A 23,779-nucleotide genomic window follows, 5' to 3' on the forward strand; every position below is an offset into this window, starting at 1 on the left:
CCTTTCAAAACTTGCTAAAAGCTGTATTTAAAAGAGCAGGTTGGCCGGGGTAATTCACACCCTTCAATGCCAGCTTAATGTTTAGGTTAGTGGGAATCACAGAGGAATTAGGGATGGAAACTTCTTTGCTGGTGGTAGAAGCGGTCTGGTGAATTTTTAGAGAGAAGAGGCCGTCAATGTTTGAATGTAGAAAATTGTTCTGGCTGCAGCCTGCAGTATGGACTTGTTGGTGTGTGTAGCTCCCAGTGTTCTGACAGCGCGACGTTTTGGGGAAGCATGTGATTCAGCAGCTACCAGTGGGCTTCGTGCGGCGGAGATTTTGTGTCTGTTAGTGGAGTTGATAACAGAAGGTCATTAAGAGAAGCCTGCATGCGGTAGGCAAAGGCGTAATGTTTGCCGGCGGGGGACGTGCGGCGATTAACCTGTGCGGTAGTGAAAAGGAGTTAAAGAGAAGGAAGTGTGAGGATGCGGACAGAATGGAATAATTGTGGTAGGCTGCCGGCTGAGTAGTTTGGTGAATGTTTGGTGTGGTTCCGGCACTGCCGATTGGATGGTGGGGCTGCAGTGTGAGTCAGATAAAAAAAAAAAAAAAAAACAGGAGTAGGATCCAATGGGACTAACTGGCATGTATAGAGGCGTGTAATGCAAAAGGGCTGTTTTTGGTAGTTTTTCTCGCTCACGGCCATACCACCCTGAACACGCCCGATCTCGTCTGATCTCGGAAGCCAAGCAGGGTAGGGTCTGGTTAGTACTTGGATGGGAGACCTACTGGGAATACCAGGTGCTGTAAGCTTTTCTCACTTTTACTTTATACAGGGGGCACTCCATTTCACGATTAATTTAAATCTATCACTCCCCTTCCATTTTACTATTTTATATATATATATTTTTTCTTTCATTCATAAAGGCAGCTTTTACACACCGTTTTACTCTAAATACTGCCTGGTAATTCTAGGTGCTGTAAGCTGTTCGTGCCTTTATTCCACCAGGGCGCGATCTTCTCACAAACTTGAAGACTGTCACTCCCCATTCACGTTTTACAACTTATTGTTAATGATAAAGAGACAGCTTTTTACACACAGTTTTAAACAAAGTACTGATATAATTCCTCTTCAACTCACCGGTTTGTTTTCTATGCAAAAACCACTTCACCACAGAAGACTCGATATTATTGGCATAGCATGGTCTGCTCTTCTCCTCCTTTCAAAACTCGCTAAAAGCTGTATTTAAAAGAGCAGGTTGGCCGGGGTAATTCACACCCTTCAATGCGAACTTAATGTTAAGGTTAGTGGGAATCACAGAGGAATTAGGGATGGAAACTTCTTTGCTGGTGGTAGAAGTGGTCTGGTGAATTTTTAGAGAGAAGAGGCCATCCATGTTTGAATGTAGAAAATTGTTCTGGCTGCAGCCTGCAGTATGGACTTGTTGGCGTGTGTAGCTCCCAGTGTTCTGACAGCGCGACGTTTTGGGGAAGCATGTGATTCAACAGCTACCAGTGGGCTTCGTGCGGCGGAGATTTTGTGGCTGTTAGCGGAGTTGATAACAGAAAGTCATTAAGAGAAGCTTGCATGCGGTAGGCAAAGGAGGAATGTTTGCTGGTGGGGGACGTGCGGCGATTAACCTGTGCGGTAGTGAAAAGGAGTTAAAAAGAAGGAAGTGTGCGGATGCGGAAAGAATGGAATAATTGTGGTAGGCTGCCGGCTGAGTAGTTTGGTGAATGTTTGGTGTGGGTGCGGCGCTGCCGATTGGATGGTGGTGCTGCAGTGTGAGTCAGATAAATAAAAAAAAAAGAACATTAGTAGGATCCAATGGGACCAACTGGCATGTATAGAGGCGTGTAAAGCAAAAGGCCTGTTTTTGGTAGCATCTCTCGCTTACGGCCATACCACCCTGAACACGCCCGATCTCGTCTGATCTCGGAAGCCAAGCAGGGTAGGTTCTGGTTAGTACTTGGATGTGAGACCACCTGGGAATACCAGGTGCTGTAAGCTTTTCTCACTTTTACTTTATACAGGGGGCGCTCCACTTCACGATTAATTTAAATCTATCACTCCCCTTCCATTTTACTATTTTACATATATATATATTTTTCTCTCATTCATAAAGGCAGCTTTTACACACCATTTTACTCTAAATACTTCCTGGTAATTCTAGGTGCTGTAAGCTGTTCGTGCCTTTATTCCACCAGGGCGCGATCTTCTCACAAACTTGAAGACTGTCACTCCCCATTCACGTTTTACAACTTATTGTTAATGATAAAGAGACAGCTTTTTACACACAGTTTTAAACAAAGTACTGATATAATTCCTCTTCAACTCACCGGTTTGTTTTCTATGCAAAAACCACTTCACCACAGAAGACTCGATATTATTGGCATAGCATGGTCTGCTCTTCTCCTCCTTTCAAAACTTGCTAAAAGCAGTATTTAAAAGAGCAGGTTGGCCGGGGTAATTCACACCCTTCAATGCCAGATTAATGTTTAGGTTAGTGGGAATCACAGAGGAATTAGGGATGGAAACTTCTTTGCTGATGGTAGAAGCGGTCTGGTGAATTTTTAGAGAGAAGAGGCCGTCGATGTTTCAATGTAGAAAATTGTTCTGGCTGCAGCCTGCAGTTTGGACTTGTTGGCGTGTATAGCTCCCAGTGTTCTGACAGCGTAACGTTTTGGGGAAGCATGTGATTCAACAGCTACCAGTGGGCTTCGTGCGGCAGAGATTTTGTGGCTGTTAGCGGAGTTGATAACAGAGGGTCGTTAAGAGAAGCCTGCATGAGGTAGGCAAAGGAGTAATGTTTGCCGGCGGGGGACGTGCGGCGATTAACCTGTGCGGTAGTGAAAAGGACTTAAAGAGAAGGAAGTCTGCGGATGCGGAAAGAATGGAATAATTGTGGTAGGCTGCCGGCTGAGTAGTTTGGTGAATGTTTGGTGTGGGTGCGGCGCTGCCGATTGGATGGTGGTGCTGCAGTGTGAGTCAGATAAAAAAAAAAAAAAAAACAGGAGTAGGATCCAATGGGACTAACTGGCATGTATAGAGGCGTGTAATGCAAAAGGGCTGTTTTTGTTACCATCTCTCACTAACAGCCATACCACCCTGAACACGCCTGATCTCGGAAGCTAAGAGGGGTAGGGTCTGGTTAATACTTGGATGGGAGACTGCCTGGGAATACCGCGTGCTGTAAGCTTTTCTCACTTTTACTTTATACAGGGGGCACTCCACTTCACGATTAATTTAAATCTATCACTCCCCTTCCATTTTACTATTTTATATATATATTTTTTTTCTCTCATTCATAAAGGCAGCCTTTACACACCGTTTTACTCTAAATACTGCCTGGTAATTCTAGGTGCTGTAAGCTGTTCGTGCCTTTATTCCACCAGGGCGCGATCTTCTGACAAACTTGAAGACTGTCACTCCACATTCACGTTTTACAACTTATTGTTAATAATAAAGAGACAGCTTTTTACACACAGTTTTAAACAAAGTACTGATATAATTCCTCTTAAACTCACCGCTTTGTTTTCTATGCAAAAACCACTTCGCCACAGAATATTCGATATCATTGGCATATTATCTGCTCTTCTCCTCCTTTCAAAACTTGCTAAAAGCTGTATTTAAAAGAGCAGGTTGGCCGGGGTAATTCACACCCTTCAATGCCAGCTTAATGTTTAGGTTAGTGGGAATCACAGAGGAATTAGGGATGGAAACTTCTTTGCTGGTGGTAGAAGCGGTCTGGTGAATTTTTAGAGAGAAGAGGCCGTCAATGTTTGAATGTAGAAAATTGTTCTGGCTGCAGCCTGCAGTATGGACTTGTTGGTGTGTGTAGCTCCCAGTGTTCTGACAGCGCGACGTTTTGGGGAAGCATGTGATTCAGCAGCTACCAGTGGGCTTCGTGCGGCGGAGATTTTGTGTCTGTTAGTGGAGTTGATAACAGAAGGTCATTAAGAGAAGCCTGCATGCGGTAGGCAAAGGCGTAATGTTTGCCGGCGGGGGACGTGCGGCGATTAACCTGTGCGGTAGTGAAAAGGAGTTAAAGAGAAGGAAGTGTGAGGATGCGGACAGAATGGAATAATTGTGGTAGGCTGCCGGCTGAGTAGTTTGGTGAATGTTTGGTGTGGTTCCGGCACTGCCGATTGGATGGTGGGGCTGCAGTGTGAGTCAGATAAAAAAAAAAAAAAAAAACAGGAGTAGGATCCAATGGGACTAACTGGCATGTATAGAGGCGTGTAATGCAAAAGGGCTGTTTTTGGTAGTTTTTCTCGCTCACGGCCATACCACCCTGAACACGCCCGATCTCGTCTGATCTCGGAAGCCAAGCAGGGTAGGGTCTGGTTAGTACTTGGATGGGAGACCTACTGGGAATACCAGGTGCTGTAAGCTTTTCTCACTTTTACTTTATACAGGGGGCACTCCATTTCACGATTAATTTAAATCTATCACTCCCCTTCCATTTTACTATTTTATATATATATATTTTTTCTTTCATTCATAAAGGCAGCTTTTACACACCGTTTTACTCTAAATACTGCCTGGTAATTCTAGGTGCTGTAAGCTGTTCGTGCCTTTATTCCACCAGGGCGCGATCTTCTCACAAACTTGAAGACTGTCACTCCCCATTCACGTTTTACAACTTATTGTTAATGATAAAGAGACAGCTTTTTACACACAGTTTTAAACAAAGTACTGATATAATTCCTCTTCAACTCACCGGTTTGTTTTCTATGCAAAAACCACTTCACCACAGAAGACTCGATATTATTGGCATAGCATGGTCTGCTCTTCTCCTCCTTTCAAAACTCGCTAAAAGCTGTATTTAAAAGAGCAGGTTGGCCGGGGTAATTCACACCCTTCAATGCGAACTTAATGTTAAGGTTAGTGGGAATCACAGAGGAATTAGGGATGGAAACTTCTTTGCTGGTGGTAGAAGTGGTCTGGTGAATTTTTAGAGAGAAGAGGCCATCCATGTTTGAATGTAGAAAATTGTTCTGGCTGCAGCCTGCAGTATGGACTTGTTGGCGTGTGTAGCTCCCAGTGTTCTGACAGCGCGACGTTTTGGGGAAGCATGTGATTCAACAGCTACCAGTGGGCTTCGTGCGGCGGAGATTTTGTGGCTGTTAGCGGAGTTGATAACAGAAAGTCATTAAGAGAAGCTTGCATGCGGTAGGCAAAGGAGGAATGTTTGCTGGTGGGGGACGTGCGGCGATTAACCTGTGCGGTAGTGAAAAGGAGTTAAAAAGAAGGAAGTGTGCGGATGCGGAAAGAATGGAATAATTGTGGTAGGCTGCCGGCTGAGTAGTTTGGTGAATGTTTGGTGTGGGTGCGGCGCTGCCGATTGGATGGTGGTGCTGCAGTGTGAGTCAGATAAATAAAAAAAAAAGAACATTAGTAGGATCCAATGGGACCAACTGGCATGTATAGAGGCGTGTAAAGCAAAAGGCCTGTTTTTGGTAGCATCTCTCGCTTACGGCCATACCACCCTGAACACGCCCGATCTCGTCTGATCTCGGAAGCCAAGCAGGGTAGGTTCTGGTTAGTACTTGGATGTGAGACCACCTGGGAATACCAGGTGCTGTAAGCTTTTCTCACTTTTACTTTATACAGGGGGCGCTCCACTTCACGATTAATTTAAATCTATCACTCCCCTTCCATTTTACTATTTTACATATATATATATTTTTCTCTCATTCATAAAGGCAGCTTTTACACACCATTTTACTCTAAATACTTCCTGGTAATTCTAGGTGCTGTAAGCTGTTCGTGCCTTTATTCCACCAGGGCGCGATCTTCTCACAAACTTGAAGACTGTCACTCCCCATTCACGTTTTACAACTTATTGTTAATGATAAAGAGACAGCTTTTTACACACAGTTTTAAACAAAGTACTGATATTATTCCTCTTCAACTGACCGCTTTGTTTTCTATGCAAAAACCACTTCGCCACAGAAGACTCGATATTATTGGCATAGCAAGTTCTGCTCTTCTCCTTTCAAAACTTGCTAAAAGCTGTATTTAAAAGAACAGATTGGCCGGGGTAATTCACACCCTTCAATGCCAGCTTAATGTTTAGGTTAGTGGGAATCACAGAGGAATTAGGGATGGAAACTTCTTTGCTGGTGGTAGAAGCGGTCTGGTGAATTTTTAGAGAGAAGAGGCCGTCGATGTTTGAATGTAGAAAATTGTTCTGGCTGCAGCCTGCAGTATGGACTTGTTGGTGTGTGTAGCTCCCAGTGTTCTGACAGCGCGACGTTTTGGGGAAGCATGTGATTCAGCAGCTACCAGTGGGCTTCGTGCGGCGGAGATTTTGTGGCTGTTAGCGGAGTTGATAACAGAGGGTCGTTAAGAGAAGCCTGCATGCAGTAGGCAAAGGAGTAATGTTTGCCGGCGGGGGACGTGCGGCGATTAACCTGTGCGGTAGTGAAAAGGAGTTAAAAAGAAGGAAGTGTGCGGATGCGGAAAGAATGGAATAATTGTGGTAGGCTGCCGGCTGAGTAGTTTGGTGAATGTTTGGTGTGGGTGCGGCGCTGCCGATTGGATGGTGGTGCTGCAGTGTGAGTCAGATAAATAAAAAAAAAAGAACATTAGTAGGATCCAATGGGACCAACTGGCATGTATAGAGGCGTGTAAAGCAAAAGGCCTGTTTTTGGTAGCATCTCTCGCTTACGGCCATACCACCCTGAACACGCCCGATCTCGTCTGATCTCGGAAGCCAAGCAGGGTAGGTTCTGGTTAGTACTTGGATGTGAGACCACCTGGGAATACCAGGTGCTGTAAGCTTTTCTCACTTTTACTTTATACAGGGGGCGCTCCACTTCACGATTAATTTAAATCTATCACTCCCCTTCCATTTTACTATTTTACATATATATATATTTTTCTCTCATTCATAAAGGCAGCTTTTACACACCATTTTACTCTAAATACTTCCTGGTAATTCTAGGTGCTGTAAGCTGTTCGTGCCTTTATTCCACCAGGGCGCGATCTTCTCACAAACTTGAAGACTGTCACTCCCCATTCACGTTTTACAACTTATTGTTAATGATAAAGAGACAGCTTTTTACACACAGTTTTAAACAAAGTACTGATATTATTCCTCTTCAACTGACCGCTTTGTTTTCTATGCAAAAACCACTTCGCCACAGAAGACTCGATATTATTGGCATAGCAAGTTCTGCTCTTCTCCTTTCAAAACTTGCTAAAAGCTGTATTTAAAAGAACAGATTGGCCGGGGTAATTCACACCCTTCAATGCCAGCTTAATGTTTAGGTTAGTGGGAATCACAGAGGAATTAGGGATGGAAACTTCTTTGCTGGTGGTAGAAGCGGTCTGGTGAATTTTTAGAGAGAAGAGGCCGTCGATGTTTGAATGTAGAAAATTGTTCTGGCTGCAGCCTGCAGTATGGACTTGTTGGTGTGTGTAGCTCCCAGTGTTCTGACAGCGCGACGTTTTGGGGAAGCATGTGATTCAGCAGCTACCAGTGGGCTTCGTGCGGCGGAGATTTTGTGGCTGTTAGCGGAGTTGATAACAGAGGGTCGTTAAGAGAAGCCTGCATGCAGTAGGCAAAGGAGTAATGTTTGCCGGCGGGGGACGTGCGGCGATTAACCTGTGCGGTAGTGAAAAGGAGTTAAAAAGAAGGAAGTGTGCGGATGCGGAAAGAATGGAATAATTGTGGTAGGCTGCCGGCTGAGTAGTTTGGTGAATGTTTGGTGTGGGTCCGGCGCTGCCGATTGGATGGTGGGGCTGCAGTGTGAGTCAGATAAAAAAAAAAAAAAAACCAGGAGTAGGATCCAATGGGACTAACTGGCATGTATAGACGCGTGTAATGCAAAAGGGCTGTTTTTGGTAGCATCTCTCGCTCACGGCCATACCACCCTGAACACGCCTGATCTTGTCTGATCTCGGAAGCCAAGCAGGGTAGGGTCTGGTTAGTACTTGGATGGGAGACCTCCTGGGAATACCACGTGCTGTTAGCCTTTCTCACTTTTACTTTATACAGGGGGCGCTCCACTTCACGATTAATTTAAATCTATCACTCCCCTTCCATTTTACTATTTTATATATATATATTTTTTTTTTTCTCTCATTCATAAAGGCAGCTTTTAGAAACCGTTTTACTCTAAATACTTCCTGGTAATTCTAGGTGCTGTAAGCTGTTCGTGCCTTTATTCCACCAGGGCGCGATTTTCTCACAAACTTGAAGACTGTCACTCCCCATTCACGTTTTACAACTTTATTTTTTTTTTTCACGTTTTTATTATTATTATTTTACAATTTTTAGAGAGAAGAGGCCGTCGATGTTTGAATGTAGAAAATAGTTCTGGCTGCAGCCTGCAGTATGGACTTGTTGGTGTGTGTAGCTCCCAGTGTTCTGACAGCGCGACGTTTTGGGGAAGCATGTGATTCAGCAGCTACCAGTGGGCTTCGTGCGGTGGAGATTTTGTGGCTGTTAGCGGAGTTGATAACAGAGGGTCGTTAAGAGAAGCCTGCATGCAGTAGGCAAAGGAGTAATGTTTGCCGGCGGGGGACGTGCGGCGATTAACCTGTGCGGTAGTGAAAAGGAGTTAAAAAGAAGGAAGTGTGCGGATGCGGAAAGAATGGAATAATTGTGGTAGGCTGCCGGCTGAGTAGTTTGGTGAATGTTTGGTGTGGGTCCGGCGCTGCCGATTGGATGGTGGTGCTGCAGTGTGAGTCAGATAAAAAAAAAAAGAAAACCAGGAGTAGGATCCAATGGGACTAACTGGCATGTATAGACGCGTGTAATGCAAAAGGGCTGTTTTTGGTAGCATCTCTCGCTTACGGCCATACCACCCTGAACACGTCCGATCTTGTCTGATCTCGGAAGCTAAGCAGGGTAGGGTCTGGTTAGTACTTGGATGGGAGACCACCTGGGAATACCAGGTGCTGTAAGCTTTTCTCACTTTTACTTTATACAGGGGGCGCTCCACTTCACGATTAATTTAAATCTATCACTCCCCTTCCATTTTACTATTTTATATATATATATTTTTTTTTTTCTCTCATTCATAAAGGCAGCTTTTAGACACCATTTTACTTTAAATACTTCCTGGTAATTCTAGGTGCTGTAAGCTGTTCGTGCCTTTATTCCACCAGGGCGCGATCTTCTCAGAAACTTGAAGACTGTCACTCCCCATTCACGTTTTACAACTTATTGTTAATGATAAAGAGACAGCTTTTTACACACAGTTGTAAACAAAGTACTGATATTATTCCTCTTCAACTGACCGCTTTGTTTTCTATGCAAAAACCACTTCGCCACAGAAGACTCGATATTATTGGCATAGCAAGTTCTGCTCTTCTCCTTTCAAAACTTGCTAAAAGCTGTATTTAAAATAACAGATTGGCCGGGGTAATTCACACCCTTCAATGCCAGCTTAATGTTTAGGTTAGTGGGAATCACAGAGGAATTAGGGATGGAAACTTCTTTGCTGGTGGTAGAAGCGGTCTGGTGAATTTTTAGAGAGAAGAGGCCGTCGATGTTTGAATGTAGAAAATAGTTCTGGCTGCAGCCTGCAGTATGGACTTGTTGGTGTGTGTAGCTCCCAGTGTTCTGACAGCGCGACGTTTTGGGGAAGCATGTGATTCAGCAGCTACCAGTGGGCTTCGTGCGGCGGAGATTTTGTGGCTGTTAGCGGAGTTGATAACAGAGGGTCGTTAAGAGAAGCCTGCATGCAGTAGGCAAAGGAGTAATGTTTGCCGGCGGGGGACGTGCAGCGATTAACCTGTGCAGTAGTGAAAAGGAGTTAAAAAGAAGGAAGTGTGCGGATGCGGAAAGAATGGAATAATTGTGGTAGGCTGCCGGCTGAGTAGTTTGGTGAATGTTTGGTGTGGGTCCGGCGCTGCCGATTGGATGGTGGTGCTGCAGTGTGAGTCAGATAAAAAAAAAAAGAAAACCAGGAGTAGGATCCAATGGGACTAACTGGCATGTATAGACGCGTGTAATGCAAAAGGGCTGTTTTTGGTAGCATCTCTCGCTTACGGCCATACCACCCTGAACACGTCCGATCTTGTCTGATCTCGGAAGCTAAGCAGGGTAGGGTCTGGTTAGTACTTGGATGGGAGACCACCTGGGAATACCAGGTGCTGTAAGCTTTTCTCACTTTTACTTTATACAGGGGGCGCTCCACTTCACGATTAATTTAAATCTATCACTCCCCTTCCATTTTACTATTTTATATATATATATTTTTTTTTTTCTCTCATTCATAAAGGCAGCTTTTAGACACCATTTTACTTTAAATACTTCCTGGTAATTCTAGGTGCTGTAAGCTGTTCGTGCCTTTATTCCACCAGGGCGCGATCTTCTCAGAAACTTGAAGACTGTCACTCCCCATTCACGTTTTACAACTTATTGTTAATGATAAAGAGACAGCTTTTTACACACAGTTGTAAACAAAGTACTGATATTATTCCTCTTCAACTGACCGCTTTGTTTTCTATGCAAAAACCACTTCGCCACAGAAGACTCGATATTATTGGCATAGCAAGTTCTGCTCTTCTCCTTTCAAAACTTGCTAAAAGCTGTATTTAAAATAACAGATTGGCCGGGGTAATTCACACCCTTCAATGCCAGCTTAATGTTTAGGTTAGTGGGAATCACAGAGGAATTAGGGATGGAAACTTCTTTGCTGGTGGTAGAAGCGGTCTGGTGAATTTTTAGAGAGAAGAGGCCGTCGATGTTTGAATGTAGAAAATAGTTCTGGCTGCAGCCTGCAGTATGGACTTGTTGGTGTGTGTAGCTCCCAGTGTTCTGACAGCGCGACGTTTTGGGGAAGCATGTGATTCAGCAGCTACCAGTGGGCTTCGTGCGGCGGAGATTTTGTGGCTGTTAGCGGAGTTGATAACAGAGGGTCGTTAAGAGAAGCCTGCATGCAGTAGGCAAAGGAGTAATGTTTGCCGGCGGGGGACGTGCAGCGATTAACCTGTGCAGTAGTGAAAAGGAGTTAAAAAGAAGGAAGTGTGCGGATGCGGAAAGAATGGAATAATTGTGGTAGGCTGCCGGCTGAGTAGTTTGGTGAATGTTTGGTGTGGGTCCGGCGCTGCCGATTGGATGGTGGGGCTGCAGTGTGAGTCAGATAAAAAAAAAAAAAAAAACCAGGAGTAGGATCCAATGGGACTAACTGGCATGTATAGACGTGTGTAATGCAAAAGGGCTGTTTTTGGTCGCGTCTCTCGCTTATGGCCATACCACCCTGAACACGCCCGTTCTCATCCGATCTTGGAAGCCAAGCAGGGTAGGGTCTGGTTAGTACTTGGATGGGAGACCTCCTGGGAATACCAGGTGCTGTAAGCTTTTCTCACTTTTACTTTATACAGGGGGCGCTCCACTTCACGATTAATTTAAATCTATCACTCCCCTTCCATTTTACTATTTTATATATATATATATATATATATATTTCTCTCATTCATAAAGGCAGCTTTTACACACCGTTTTACTCCAAATACTTCCTGGTAATTCTAGGTGCTGTAAGCTGTTCGTGCCTTTATTCCACCAGGGCGCGATCTTCTCACAAACTTGAAGACTGTCACTCCCCATTCACGTTTTACAACTTATTGTTAATAATAAAGAGACAGCTTTTTACACACAGTTTTAAACAAAGTACTGATATAATTCCTCTTCAACTCACCACTTTGTTTTCTATGCAAAAACCACTTCGCCACAGAAGACTCGATATTATTGGCATAGCAAGGTCTGCTCTTCTCCTCCTTTCAAAACTTGCTAAAAGCTGTATTTAAAAGAGCAGGTTGGCCGGGGTAATTCACACCCTTCAATGCCAGATTAATGTTTAGGTTAGTGGGAATCACAGAGGAATTAGGGATGGAAACTTCTTTGCTGGTGGTAGAAGCGGTCTGGTGAATTTTTAGAGAGAAGAGGCCGTCGATGTTTGAATGTAGAAAATTGTTCTGGCTGCAGCCTGCAGTATGGACTTGTTGGTGTGTGTAGCTCTCAGTGTTCTGACAGCGCGACGTTTTGGGGAAGCATGTGATTCAGCAGCTACCAGTGGGCTTCGTGCGGCGGAGATTTTGTGGCTGTTAGCGGAGTTGATAACAGAGGGTCGTTAAGAGAAGCCTGCATGCAGTAGGCAAAGGAGTAATGTTTGCCGGCGGGGGACGTGCGGCGATTAACCTGTGCGGTAGTGAAAAGGAGTTAAAAAGAAGGAAGTGTGCGGATGCGGAAAGAATGGAATAATTGTGGTAGGCTGCCGGCTGAGTAGTTTGGTGAATGTTTGGTGTGGGTCCGGCGCTGCCGATTGGATGGTGGGGCTGCAGTGTGAGTCAGATAAAAAAAAAAAAAACAGGAGTAGGATCCAATGGGACTAACTGGCATGTATAGAGGCGTGTAATGCAAAAGGGCTGTTTTTGGTAGCATCTCTCGCTTACGGCCATACCACCCTGAACACGCCCGATCTCGTCTGATCTCGGAAGCCAAGCAGGGTAGGGTCTGGTTAGTCCTTGGATGGGAGACCACCTGGGAATACCAGGTGCTGTAAGCTTTTCTCACTTTTACTTTATACAGGGGGCGCTCCACTTCACGATTAATTTAAATCTATCACTCCCCTTCCATTTTACTATTTTATATATATATATTTTTTTTTTCTCTCATTCATAAAGGCAGCTTTTAGAAACCGTTTTACTCTAAATACTTCCTGGTAATTCTAGGTGCTGTAAGCTGTTCGTGCCTTTATTCCACCAGGGCGCGATCTTCTCACCAACTTGAAGACTGTCACTCCCCATTCACGTTTTACAACTTATTGTTAATGATAAAGAGACAGCTTTTTACACACAGTTTTAAACAAAGTACTGATATTATTCCTCTTCAACTGACCGCTTTGTTTTCTATGCAAAAACCACTTCGCCACAGAAGACTCGATATTATTGGCATAGCAAGTTCTGCTCTTCTCCTTTCAAAACTTGCTAAAAGCTGTATTTAAAAGAACAGATTGGCCGGGGTAATTCACACCCTTCAATGCCAGCTTAATGTTTAGGTTAGTGGGAATCACAGAGGAATTAGGGATGGAAACTTCTTTGCTGGTGGTAGAAGCGGTCTGGTGAATTTTTAGAGAGAAGAGGCCGTCGATGTTTGAATGTAGAAAATTGTTCTGGCTGCAGCCTGCAGTAAGGACTTGTTGGTGTGTGTAGCTCCCAGTGTTCTGACAGCGTGACGTTTTGGGGAAGCATGTGATTCAGCAGCTACCAGTGGGCTTCGTGCGGCGGAGATTTTGTGGCTGTTAGCGGAGTTGATAACAGAGGGTCGTTAAGAGAAGCCTGCATGCAGTAGGCAAAGGAGTAATGTTTGCCGGCGGGGGACGTGCGGCGATTAACCTGTGCGGTAGTGAAAAGGAGTTAAAAAGAAGGAAGTGTGCGGATGCGGAAAGAATGGAATAATTGTGGTAGGCTGCCGGCTGAGTAGTTTGGTGAATGTTTGGTGTGGGTCCGGCGCTGCCGATTGGATGGTGGGGCTGCAGTGTGAGTCAGATAAAAAAATAAAAAAAAACCAGGAGTAGGATCCAATGGGACTATCTGGCATGTATAGACACGTGTAATGCAAAAGGGCTGTTTTTGGTAGCATCTCTCGCTTATGGCCATACCACCCTGAACACGCCCGATCTCGTCGGATCTTGGAAGCTAAGCAGGATAGGGTCTGGTTAGTACTTGGATGGGAGACCACCTGGGAATACCAGGTGCTGTAAGCTTTTCTCACTTTTACTTTATACAGGGGGCGCTCCACTTCACGATTAATTTAAATCTATCACTCCCCTTCCATTTTACTATTTTATATATATATATTTTTTTTTCTCTCATTCATAAAGGCAGCTTTTAGAAACCGTTTTACTCTAAATACTTCCTGGTAATTCTAGGTGCTGTAAGCTGTTCGTGCCTTTATTCCACCAGGGCGCGATCTTCTCACAAACTTGAAGACTGTCACTCCCCATTCACGTTTTACAACTTATTGTTAATGATAAAGAGACAGCTTTTTACACACAGTTTTAAACAAAGTACTGATATTATTCCTCTTCAACTGACCGCTTTGTTTTCTATGCAAAAACCACTTCGCCACAGAAGACTCGATATTATTGGCATAGCAAGTTCTGCTCTTCTCCTTTCAAAACTTGCTAAAAGCTGTATTTAAAAGAACAGATTGGCCGGGGTAATTCACACCCTTCAATGCCAGCTTAATGTTTAGGTTAGTGGGAATCACAGAGGAATTAGGGATGGAAACTTCTTTGCTGGTGGTAGAAGCGGTCTGGTGAATTTTTAGAGAGAAGAGGCCGTCGATGTTTGAATGTAGAAAATTGTTCTGGCTGCAGCCTGCAGTATGGACTTGTTGGTGTGTGTAGCTCCCAGTGTTCTGACAGCGCGACGTTTTGGGGAAGCATGTGATTCAGCAGCTACCAGTGGGCTTCGTGCGGCGGAGATTTTGTGGCTGTTAGCGGAGTTGATAACAGAGGGTCGTTAAGAGAAGCCTGCATGCAGTAGGCAAAGGAGTAATGTTTGCCGGCGGGGGACGTGCGGCGATTAACCTGTGCGGTAGTGAAAAGGAGTTAAAAAGAAGGAAGTGTGCGGATGCGGAAAGAATGGAATAATTGTGGTAGGCTGCCGGCTGAGTAGTTTGGTGAATGTTTGGTGTGGGTCCGGCGCTGCCGATTGGATGGTGGGGCTGCAGTGTGAGTCAGATAAAAAAAAAAAAAAAACCAGGAGTAGGATCCAATGGGACTAACTGGCATGTATAGACGCGTGTAATGCAAAAGGGCTGTTTTTGGTCGCATCTCCCGCTTACGGCCATACCACCCTGAACACGCCCGATCTTGTCTGATCTCGGAAGCTAAGCAGGGTAGGGTCTGGTTAGTACTTGATTGGGAGACCACCTGGGAATACCAGGTGCTGCAAGCTTTTCTCACTTTTACTTTATACAGGGGGCGCTCCACTTCACGATTAATTTAAATCTATCACTCCCCTTCCATTTTACTATTTTATATATATATATTTTTTTTTCTCTCATTCATAAAGGCAGCTTTTAGAAAACGTTTTACTCTAAATACTTCCTGGTAATTCTAGGTGCTGTAAGCTGTTCGTGCCTTTATTCCACCAGGGCGCGATCTTCTCACAAACTTGAAGACTGTCACTCCCCATTCATGTTTTACAACTTATTGTTAATAATAAAGAGACAGCTTTTTACACACAGTTTTAAACAAAGTACTGATATAATTCCTCTTCAACTCACCACTTTGTTTTCTATGCAAAAACCACTTCACCACAGAAGACTCGATATTATTGGCATAGCAAGGTCTGCTCTTCTCCTCCTTTCAAAACTTGCTAAAAGCTGTATTTAAAAGAGCAGGTTGGCCGGGGTAATTCACACCCTTCAATGCCAGATTAATGTTTAGGTTAGTGGGAATCACAGAGGAATTAGGGATGGAAACTTCTTTGCTGGTGGTAGAAGCGGTCTGGTGAATTTTTAGAGAGAAGAGGCCGTCGATGTTTGAATGTAGAAAATTGTTCTGGCTGCAGCCTGCAGTATGGACTTGTTGGTGTGTGTAGCTCCCAGTGTTCTGACAGCGCGACGTTTTGGGGAAGCATGTGATTCAGCAGCTACCAGTGGGCTTCGTGCGGCGGAGATTTTGTGGCTGTTAGCGGAGTTGATAACAGAGGGTCGTTAAGAGAAGCCTGCATGCAGCAGGCAAAGGAGTAATGTTTGTCGGCGGGGGACGTGCAGCGATTAACCTGTGCGGTAGTGAAAAGGACTTAAAAAGAAGGAAGTGTGCGGATGCGGAAAGAATGGAATAATTGTGGTAGGCTGCCGGCTGAGTAGTTTGGTGAATGTTTGGTGTGGGTCCGGCGCTGCCGATTGGATGGTGGGGCTGCAGTGTGAGTCAGATAAAAAAAAAAAAAGAACATTAGTAGGATCCAATGGGACCAACTGGCATATATAGAGGCGTGTAATGCAAAAGGGCTGTTTTTGGTAGCATTTCTCGCTTGTGGCCATACCACCCTGAACACGCCCGATCTCGTCTGATCTCGGAAGCTAAGCAGGGTAGGGTCTGGTTAGTACTTGGATGGGAGACCACCTGGGAATACCAGGTGCTGTAAGCTTTTCTCACTTTTACTTTATACAGGGGGCGCTCCACTTCATGATTAATTTAAATCTATCACTCCCCTTCCATTTTACTATTTTATATATATATTTTTATTTTCTCTCTTTCATAAAGGCAGCTTTTACACACCGTTTTACTCTAAATACTGCCTGGTAATTCTAGGTGCTGTAAGCTCTTCGTGCCTTTATTCCACCAGGGCGCGATCTTCTCACAAACTTGAAGACTGTCACTCCTCATTCACGTTTTACAACTTATTGTTAATGATAAAGAGACAGCTTTTTACACACAGTTTTAAACAAAGTACTGATATTATTCCTCTTCAACTGACCGCTTTGTTTTCTATGCAAAAACCACTTCGCCACAGAAGACTCGATATTATTGGCATAGCAAGTTCTGCTCTTCTCCTTTCAAAACTTGCTAAAAGCTGTATTTAAAAGAACAGATTGGCCGGGGTAATTCACACCCTTCAATGCCAGCTTAATGTTTAGGTTAGTGGGAATCACAGAGGAATTAGGGATGGAAACTTCTTTGCTGGTGGTAGAAGCGGTCTGGTGAATTTTTAGAGAGAAGAGGCCGTCGATGTTTGAATGTAGAAAATTGTTCTGGCTGCAGCCTGCAGTATGGACTTGTTGGTGTGTGTAGCTCCCAGTGTTCTGACAGCGCGACGTTTTTGGGGAATCATGTGATTCAGCAGCTACCAGTGGGCTTCGTGCGGCGGAGATTTTGTGGCTGTTAGCGGAGTTGATAACAGAGGGTCGTTAAGAGAAGCCTGCATGCAGTAGGCAAAGGAGTAATGTTTGCCGGCGGGGGACGTGCGGCGATTAACCTGTGCGGTAGTGAAAAGGAGTTAAAAAGAAGGAAGTGTGCGGATGCGGAAAGAATGGAATAATTGTGGTAGGCTGCCGGCTGAGTAGTTTGGTGAATGTTTGGTGTGGGTCCGGCGCTGCCGATTGGATGGTGGTGCTGCAGTGTGAGTCAGATAAAAAAAAAAAAAAACCAGGAGTAGGATCCAATGGGACTAACTGGCATGTATAGACGCGTGTAATGCAAAAGGTCTGTTTTTGGTCGCGTCTCTCGCTTATGGCCATACCACCCTGAACACACCCGATCTCATCCGATCTCAGAAGCCAAGCAGGGTAGGGTCTGGTTAGTACTTGGATAGGACACATCCTGGGAATACCAGGTGCTGTAAGCTTTTCTCACTTTTACTTTATACAGGGGGCGCTCCACTTCACGATTAATTTAAATCTATCACTCCCCTTCCATTTTACTATTTTATATATATATTTTTTTTTTTTCTCTCATTCATAAAGGCAGCTTTTAGAAACCGTTTTACTCTAAATACTTCGTGGTAATTCTAGGTGCTGTAAGCTGTTCGTGCCTTTATTCCACCAGGGCGCGATCTTCTCACAAACTTGAAGACTGTCACTCCCCATTCACGTTTTACAACTTATTGTTAATGATAAAGAGACAGCTTTTTACACACAGTTGTAAACAAAGTACTGATATTATTCCTCTTCAACTGACCGCTTTGTTTTCTATGCAAAAACCACTTCGCCACAGAAGACTCGATATTATTGGCATAGCAAGTTCTGCTCTTCTCCTTTCAAAACTTGCTAAAAGCTGTATTTAAAAGAACAGATTGGCCGGGGTAATTCACACCCTTCAATGCCAGCTTAATGTTTAGGTTAGTGGGAATCACAGAGGAATTAGGGATGGAAACTTCTTTGCTGGTGGTAGAAGCGGTCTGGTGAATTTTTAGAGAGAAGAGGCCGTCGATGTTTGAATGTAGAAAATTGTTCTGGCTGCAGCCTGCAGTATGGACTTGTTGGTGTGTGTAGCTCCCAGTGTTCTGACAGCGCGACGTTTTGGGGAAGCATGTGATTCAGCAGCTACCAGTGGGCTTCGTGCGGCGGAGATTTTGTGGCTGTTAGCGGAGTTGATAACAGAGGGTCGTTAAGAGAAGCCTGCATGCAGTAGGCAAAGGAGTAATGTTTGCCGGCGGGGGACGTGCGGCGATTAACCTGTGCGGTAGTGAAAAGGAGTTAAAAAGAAGGAAGTGTGCGGATGCGGAAAGAATGGAATAATTGTGGTAGGCTGCCGGCTGAGTAGTTTGGTGAATGTTTGGTGTGGGTCCGGCGCTGCCGATTGGATGGTGGTGCTGCAGTGTGAGTCAGATAAAAAAAAAAAAAAGAACATTAGTAGGATCCAATGGGACCAACTGGCATGTATAGAGGCGTGTAATGCAAAAGGGCTGTTTTTGATAGCATCTCTCGCTTACGGCCATACCACCCTGATCACGCCCGATCTCATCTGATCTCGGAAGCTAAGCAGGGTAGGGTCTGATTAGTATGTGGATGGGAGACCTCCTGGGAATACCAGGTGCTGTAAGCTTTTCTCACTTTTACTTTATACAGGGGGCGCTCCACTTCACGATTAATTTAAATCTATCACCCCCCTTCCATTTTACTATTTTATATATATATATATATTTTTCTCTCATTCATAAAGGTAGCTTTTACACACCGTTTTACTCTAAATACTTCCTGGTAATTCTAGGTGCTGTAAGCTGTTCGTGCCTTCATTCCACCAGGGCGCGATCTTCTCACAAACTTGAAGACTGTCACTCCCCATTCACGTTTTACAACTTATTGTTAATGATAAAGAGACAGCTTTTTACACACAGTTTTAAACAAAGTACTGATATTATTCCTCTTCAACTGACCGCTTTGTTTTCTATGCAAAAACCACTTCGCCACAGAAGACTCGATATTATTGGCATAGCAAGTTCTGCTCTTCTCCTTTCAAAACTTGCTAAAAGCTGTATTTAAAAGAACAGATTGGCCGGGGTAATTCACACCCTTCAATGCCAGCTTAATGTTTAGGTTAGTGGGAATCACAGAGGAATTAGGGATGGAAACTTCTTTGCTGGTGGTAGAAGCGGTCTGGTGAATTTTTAGAGAGAAGAGGCCGTCGATGTTTGAATGTAGAAAATTGTTCTGGCTGCAGCCTGCAGTATGGACTTGTTGGTGTGTGTAGCTCCCAGTGTTCTGACAGCGCGACGTTTTGGGGAAGCATGTGATTCAGCAGCTACCAGTGGGCTTCGTGCGGCGGAGATTTTGTGGCTGTTAGCGGAGTTGATAACAGAGGGTCGTTAAGAGAAGCCTGCATGCAGTAGGCAAAGGAGTAATGTTTGCCGGCGGGGGACGTGCGGCGATTAACCTGTGCGGTAGTGAAAAGGAGTTAAAAAGAAGGAAGTGTGCGAATGCGGAAAGAATGGAATAATTGTGGTAGGCTGCCGGCTGAGTAGTTTGGTGAATGTTTGGTGTGGGTCCGGCGCTGCCGATTGGATGGTGGGGCTGCAGTGTGAGTCAGATAAAAAAAAAAAAAAAGAACATTAGTAGGATCCAATGGGACCAACTGGCATGTATAGAGGCGTGTAATGCAAAAGGGCTGTTTTTGGTAGCATCTCTCGCTTATGGCCATACCACCCTGAACACGCCCGATCTCGTCTGATCTCGGAAGCTAGGTGGGGTAGGGTGTGGTTAGTACTTGGATGGGAGACTGCCTGGGAATACCACGTGCTGTAAGCTTTTCTCACTTTTACTTTATACAGGGGGCACTCCACTTCACGATTAATTTAAATCTATCACTCCCCTTCCATTTTACTATTTTATATATATTTTTTTTTTCTCTCATTCATAAAGGCAGCTTTTACACACCGTTTTACTCTAAATACTTCCTGGTAATTCTAGGTGCTGTAAGCTGTTCGTGCCTTCATTCCACCAGGGCGCGATCTTCTCACAAACTTGAAGACTGTCATTCCCCATTCACGTTTTACAACTTATTGTTAATGATAAAGAGACAGCTTTTTACACACAGTTTTAAACAAAGTACTGATATAATTCCTCTTCAACTCACCACTTTGTTTTCTATGCAAAAACCACTTCACCACAGAAGACTCGATATTATTGGCATAGCAAGGTCTGCTCTTCTCCTCCTTTCAAAACTTGCTAAAAGCTGTATTTAAAAGAGCAGGTTGGCCGGGGTAATTCACACCCTTCAATGCCAGATTAATGTTTAGGTTAGTGGGAATCACAGAGGAATTAGGGATGGAAACTTCTTTGCTGGTGGTAGAAGCGGTCTGGTGAATTTTTAGAGAGAAGAGGCCGTCGATGTTTGAATGTAGAAAATTGTTCTGGCTGCAGCCTGCAGTATGGACTTGTTGGTGTGTGTAGCTCCCAGTGTTCTGACAGCGCGACGTTTTGGGGAAGCATGTGATTCAGCAGCTACCAGTGGGCTCCGTGCGGCGGAGATTTTGTGGCTGTTAGCGGAGTTGATAACAGAGGGTCGTTAAGAGAAGCCTGCATGCAGTAGGCAAAGGAGTAATGTTTGTCGGCGGGGGACGTGCAGCGATTAACCTGTGCGGTAGTGAAAAGGACTTAAAAAGAAGGAAGTGTGCGGATGCGGAAAGAATGGAATAATTGTGGTAGGCTGCCGGCTGAGTAGTTTGGTGAATGTTTGGTGTGGGTCCGGCGCTGCCGATTGGATGGTGGGGCTGCAGTGTGAGTCAGATAAAAAAAAAAAAAGAACATTAGTAGGATCCAATGGGACCAACTGGCATATATAGAGGCGTGTAATGCAAAAGGGCTGTTTTTGGTAGCGTCTCTCGCTTGTGGCCAAACCACCCTGAACACGCCCGATCTCGTCTGATCTCGGAAGCTAAGCAGGGTAGGGTCTGGTTAGTACTTGGATTGGAGACCACCTGGGAATACCAGGTGCTGTAAGCTTTTCTCACTTTTACTTTATACAGGGGGCGCTCCACTTCATGATTAATTTAAATCTATCACTCCCCTTCCATTTTACTATTTTATATATATATTTTTATTTTCTCTCTTTCATTAAGGCAGCTTTTACACACCGTTTTACTCTAAATACTGCCTGGTAATTCTAGGTGCTGTAAGCTCTTCGTGCCTTTATTCCACCAGGGCGCGATCTTCTCACAAACTTGAAGACTGTCACTCCCCATTCACGTTTTACAACTTATTGTTAATGATAAAGAGACAGCTTTTTACACACAGTTTTAAACAAAGTACTGATATTATTCCTCTTCAACTGACCGCTTTGTTTTCTATGCAAAAACCACGTCGCCACAGAAGACTCGATATTATTGGCATAGCAAGTTCTGCTCTTCTCCTTTCAAAACTTGCTAAAAGCTGTATTTAAAAGAACAGATTGGCCGGGGTAATTCACACCCTTCAATGCCAGCTTAATGTTTAGGTTAGTGGGAATCACAGAGGAATTAGGGATGGAAACTTCTTTGCTGGTGGTAGAAGCGGTCTGGTGAATTTTTAGAGAGAAGAGGCCGTCGATGTTTGAATGTAGAAAATTGTTCTGGCTGCAGCCTGCAGTATGGACTTGTTGGTGTGTGTAGCTCCCAGTGTTCTGACAGCGCGACGTTTTGGGGAATCATGTGATTCAGCAGCTACCAGTGGGCTTCGTGCGGCGGAGATTTTGTGGCTGTTAGCGGAGTTGATAACAGAGGGTCGTTAAGAGAAGCCTGCATGCAGTAGGCAAAGGAGTAATGTTTGCCGGCGGGGGACGTGCGGCGATTAACCTGTGCGGTAGTGAAAAGGAGTTAAAAAGAAGGAAGTGTGCGGATGCGGAAAGAATGGAATAATTGTGGTAGGCTGCCGGCTGAGTAGTTTGGTGAATGTTTGGTGTGGGTCCGGCGCTGCCGATTGGATGGTGGTGCTGCAGTGTGAGTCAGATAAAAAAATAAAAAAACCAGGAGTAGGATCCAATGGGACTAACTGGCATGTATAGACGCGTGTAATGCAAAAGGTCTGTTTTTGGTCGCGTCTCTCGCTTATGGCCATACCACCCTGAACACACCCGATCTCATCCGATCTCAGAAGCCAAGCAGGGTAGGGTCTGGTTAGTACTTGGATAGGACACATCCTGGGAATACCAGGTGCTGTAAGCTTTTCTCACTTTTACTTTATACAGGGGGCGCTCCACTTCACTATTAATTTAAATCTATCACTCCCCTTCCATTTTACTATTTTATATATATATATTTTTTTTCTCTCATTCATAAAGGCAGCTTTTAGAAACCGTTTTACTCTAAATACTTCCTGGTAATTCTAGGTGCTGTAAGCTGTTCGTGCCTTTATTCCACCAGGGCGCGATCTTCTCACAAACTTGAAGACTGTCACTCCCCATTCACGTTTTACAACTTATTGTTAATGATAAAGAGACAGCTTTTTACACACAGTTGTAAACAAAGTACTGATATTATTCCTCTTCAACTGACCGCTTTGTTTTCTATGCAAAAACCACTTCGCCACAGAAGACTCGATATTATTGGCATAGCAAGTTCTGCTCTTCTCCTTTCAAAACTTGCTAAAAGCTGTATTTAAAAGAACAGATTGGCCGGGGTAATTCACACCCTTCAATGCCAGCTTAATGTTTAGGTTAGTGGGAATCACAGAGGAATTAGGGATGGAAACTTCTTTGCTGGTGGTAGAAGCGGTCTGGTGAATTTTTAGAGAGAAGAGGCCGTCGATGTTTGAATGTAGAAAATTGTTCTGGCTGCAGCCTGCAGTATGGACTTGTTGGTGTGTGTAGCTCCCAGTGTTCTGACAGCGCGACGTTTTGGGGAAGCATGTGATTCAGCAGCTACCAGTGGGCTTCGTGCGGCGGAGATTTTGTGGCTGTTAGCGGAGTTGATAACAGAGGGTCGTTAAGAGAAGCCTGCATGCAGTAGGCAAAGGAGTAATGTTTGCCGGCGGGGGACGTGCGGCGATTAACCTGTGCGGTAGTGAAAAGGAGTTAAAAAGAAGGAAGTGTGCGGATGCGGAAAGAATGGAATAATTGTGGTAGGCTGCCGGCTGAGTAGTTTGGTGAATGTTTGGTGTGGGTCCGGCGCTGCCGATTGGATGGTGGGGCTGCAGTGTGAGTCAGATAAAAAAAAAAAAAAAGAACATTAGTAGGATCCAATGGGACCAACTGGCATATATAGAGGCGTGTAATGCAAAAGGGCTGTTTTTGGTAGCATCTCTCGCTTATGGCCATACCACCCTGAACACGCCCGATCTCGTCTGATCTCGGAAGCTAAGTGGGGTAGGGTGTGGTTAGTACTTGGATGGGAGATTGCCTGGGAATACCACGTGCTGTAAGCTTTTCTCACTTTTACTTTATACAGGGGGCACTCCACTTCACGATTAATTTAAATCTATCACTCCCCTTCCATTTTACTATTTTATATATATTTTTTTTTTTCTCTCATTCATAAAGGCAGCCTTTACACACCGTTTTACTCTAAATACTGCCTGGTAATTCTAGGTGCTGTAAGCTGTTCGTGCCTTTATTCCACCAGGGCGCGATCTTCACACAAACTTGAAGACTGTCACTCCACATTCACGTTTTACAACTTATTGTTAATGATAAAGAGACAGCTTTTTACACACAGTTTTAAACAAAGTACTGATATTATTCCTCTTCAACTGACCGCTTTGTTTTCTATGCAAAAACCACTTTGCCACAGAAGACTCGATATTATTGGCATAGCAAGTTCTACTCTTCTCCTTTCAAAACTTGCTAAAAGCTGTATTTAAAAGAACAGATTGGCCGGGGTAATTCACACCCTTCAATGCCAGCTTAATGTTT

At 44.4% G+C, this 23,779-nt stretch overlaps 1 protein-coding gene, 18 non-coding genes and 1 pseudogene across 23 annotated transcripts in view; all 20 read left to right on the forward strand.

Annotated features, from left to right (window-relative positions):
• The window catches only part of LOC125715571 (uncharacterized), a 277,458-nt gene that overhangs the window by 184,128 nt on the left and 69,551 nt on the right, over positions 1 to 23,779 (forward strand). The window lies entirely within an intron of this gene.
• LOC125735496 (5S ribosomal RNA) lies at positions 675 to 793 on the forward strand. Its single transcript, XR_007394791.1, has one exon. It is a non-coding gene; the product is annotated as a 5S ribosomal RNA (ribosomal RNA).
• Positions 1,873 to 1,991, forward strand: LOC125737036 (5S ribosomal RNA). The gene has a single exon (XR_007396303.1). It is a non-coding gene; the product is annotated as a 5S ribosomal RNA (ribosomal RNA).
• On the forward strand, positions 4,258 to 4,376 carry LOC125735497 (5S ribosomal RNA). Its single transcript, XR_007394792.1, has one exon. It is a non-coding gene; the product is annotated as a 5S ribosomal RNA (ribosomal RNA).
• Positions 5,456 to 5,574, forward strand: LOC125737037 (5S ribosomal RNA). Its single transcript, XR_007396304.1, has one exon. It is a non-coding gene; the product is annotated as a 5S ribosomal RNA (ribosomal RNA).
• Positions 6,652 to 6,770, forward strand: LOC125737038 (5S ribosomal RNA). Its single transcript, XR_007396305.1, has one exon. It is a non-coding gene; the product is annotated as a 5S ribosomal RNA (ribosomal RNA).
• Positions 7,848 to 7,966, forward strand: LOC125731362 (5S ribosomal RNA; annotated as a pseudogene).
• On the forward strand, positions 8,785 to 8,903 carry LOC125735195 (5S ribosomal RNA). Its single transcript, XR_007394494.1, has one exon. It is a non-coding gene; the product is annotated as a 5S ribosomal RNA (ribosomal RNA).
• On the forward strand, positions 9,985 to 10,103 carry LOC125735196 (5S ribosomal RNA). The gene has a single exon (XR_007394495.1). It is a non-coding gene; the product is annotated as a 5S ribosomal RNA (ribosomal RNA).
• LOC125736207 (5S ribosomal RNA) lies at positions 11,186 to 11,304 on the forward strand. The gene has a single exon (XR_007395491.1). It is a non-coding gene; the product is annotated as a 5S ribosomal RNA (ribosomal RNA).
• On the forward strand, positions 12,390 to 12,508 carry LOC125735029 (5S ribosomal RNA). Its single transcript, XR_007394328.1, has one exon. It is a non-coding gene; the product is annotated as a 5S ribosomal RNA (ribosomal RNA).
• Positions 13,590 to 13,708, forward strand: LOC125736470 (5S ribosomal RNA). Its single transcript, XR_007395748.1, has one exon. It is a non-coding gene; the product is annotated as a 5S ribosomal RNA (ribosomal RNA).
• Positions 14,788 to 14,906, forward strand: LOC125736703 (5S ribosomal RNA). The gene has a single exon (XR_007395977.1). It is a non-coding gene; the product is annotated as a 5S ribosomal RNA (ribosomal RNA).
• On the forward strand, positions 15,988 to 16,106 carry LOC125733501 (5S ribosomal RNA). The gene has a single exon (XR_007392845.1). It is a non-coding gene; the product is annotated as a 5S ribosomal RNA (ribosomal RNA).
• On the forward strand, positions 17,185 to 17,303 carry LOC125728805 (5S ribosomal RNA). Its single transcript, XR_007389388.1, has one exon. It is a non-coding gene; the product is annotated as a 5S ribosomal RNA (ribosomal RNA).
• LOC125735399 (5S ribosomal RNA) lies at positions 18,384 to 18,502 on the forward strand. The gene has a single exon (XR_007394695.1). It is a non-coding gene; the product is annotated as a 5S ribosomal RNA (ribosomal RNA).
• LOC125730822 (5S ribosomal RNA) lies at positions 19,583 to 19,701 on the forward strand. The gene has a single exon (XR_007391111.1). It is a non-coding gene; the product is annotated as a 5S ribosomal RNA (ribosomal RNA).
• On the forward strand, positions 20,780 to 20,898 carry LOC125737065 (5S ribosomal RNA). The gene has a single exon (XR_007396331.1). It is a non-coding gene; the product is annotated as a 5S ribosomal RNA (ribosomal RNA).
• Positions 21,976 to 22,094, forward strand: LOC125728816 (5S ribosomal RNA). Its single transcript, XR_007389399.1, has one exon. It is a non-coding gene; the product is annotated as a 5S ribosomal RNA (ribosomal RNA).
• LOC125737130 (5S ribosomal RNA) lies at positions 23,174 to 23,292 on the forward strand. The gene has a single exon (XR_007396397.1). It is a non-coding gene; the product is annotated as a 5S ribosomal RNA (ribosomal RNA).

Source organism: Brienomyrus brachyistius, chromosome 2 (assembly GCF_023856365.1).
Source record: "Brienomyrus brachyistius isolate T26 chromosome 2, BBRACH_0.4, whole genome shotgun sequence".
Taxonomy (NCBI): Eukaryota; Metazoa; Chordata; class Actinopteri; order Osteoglossiformes; family Mormyridae; genus Brienomyrus; species Brienomyrus brachyistius.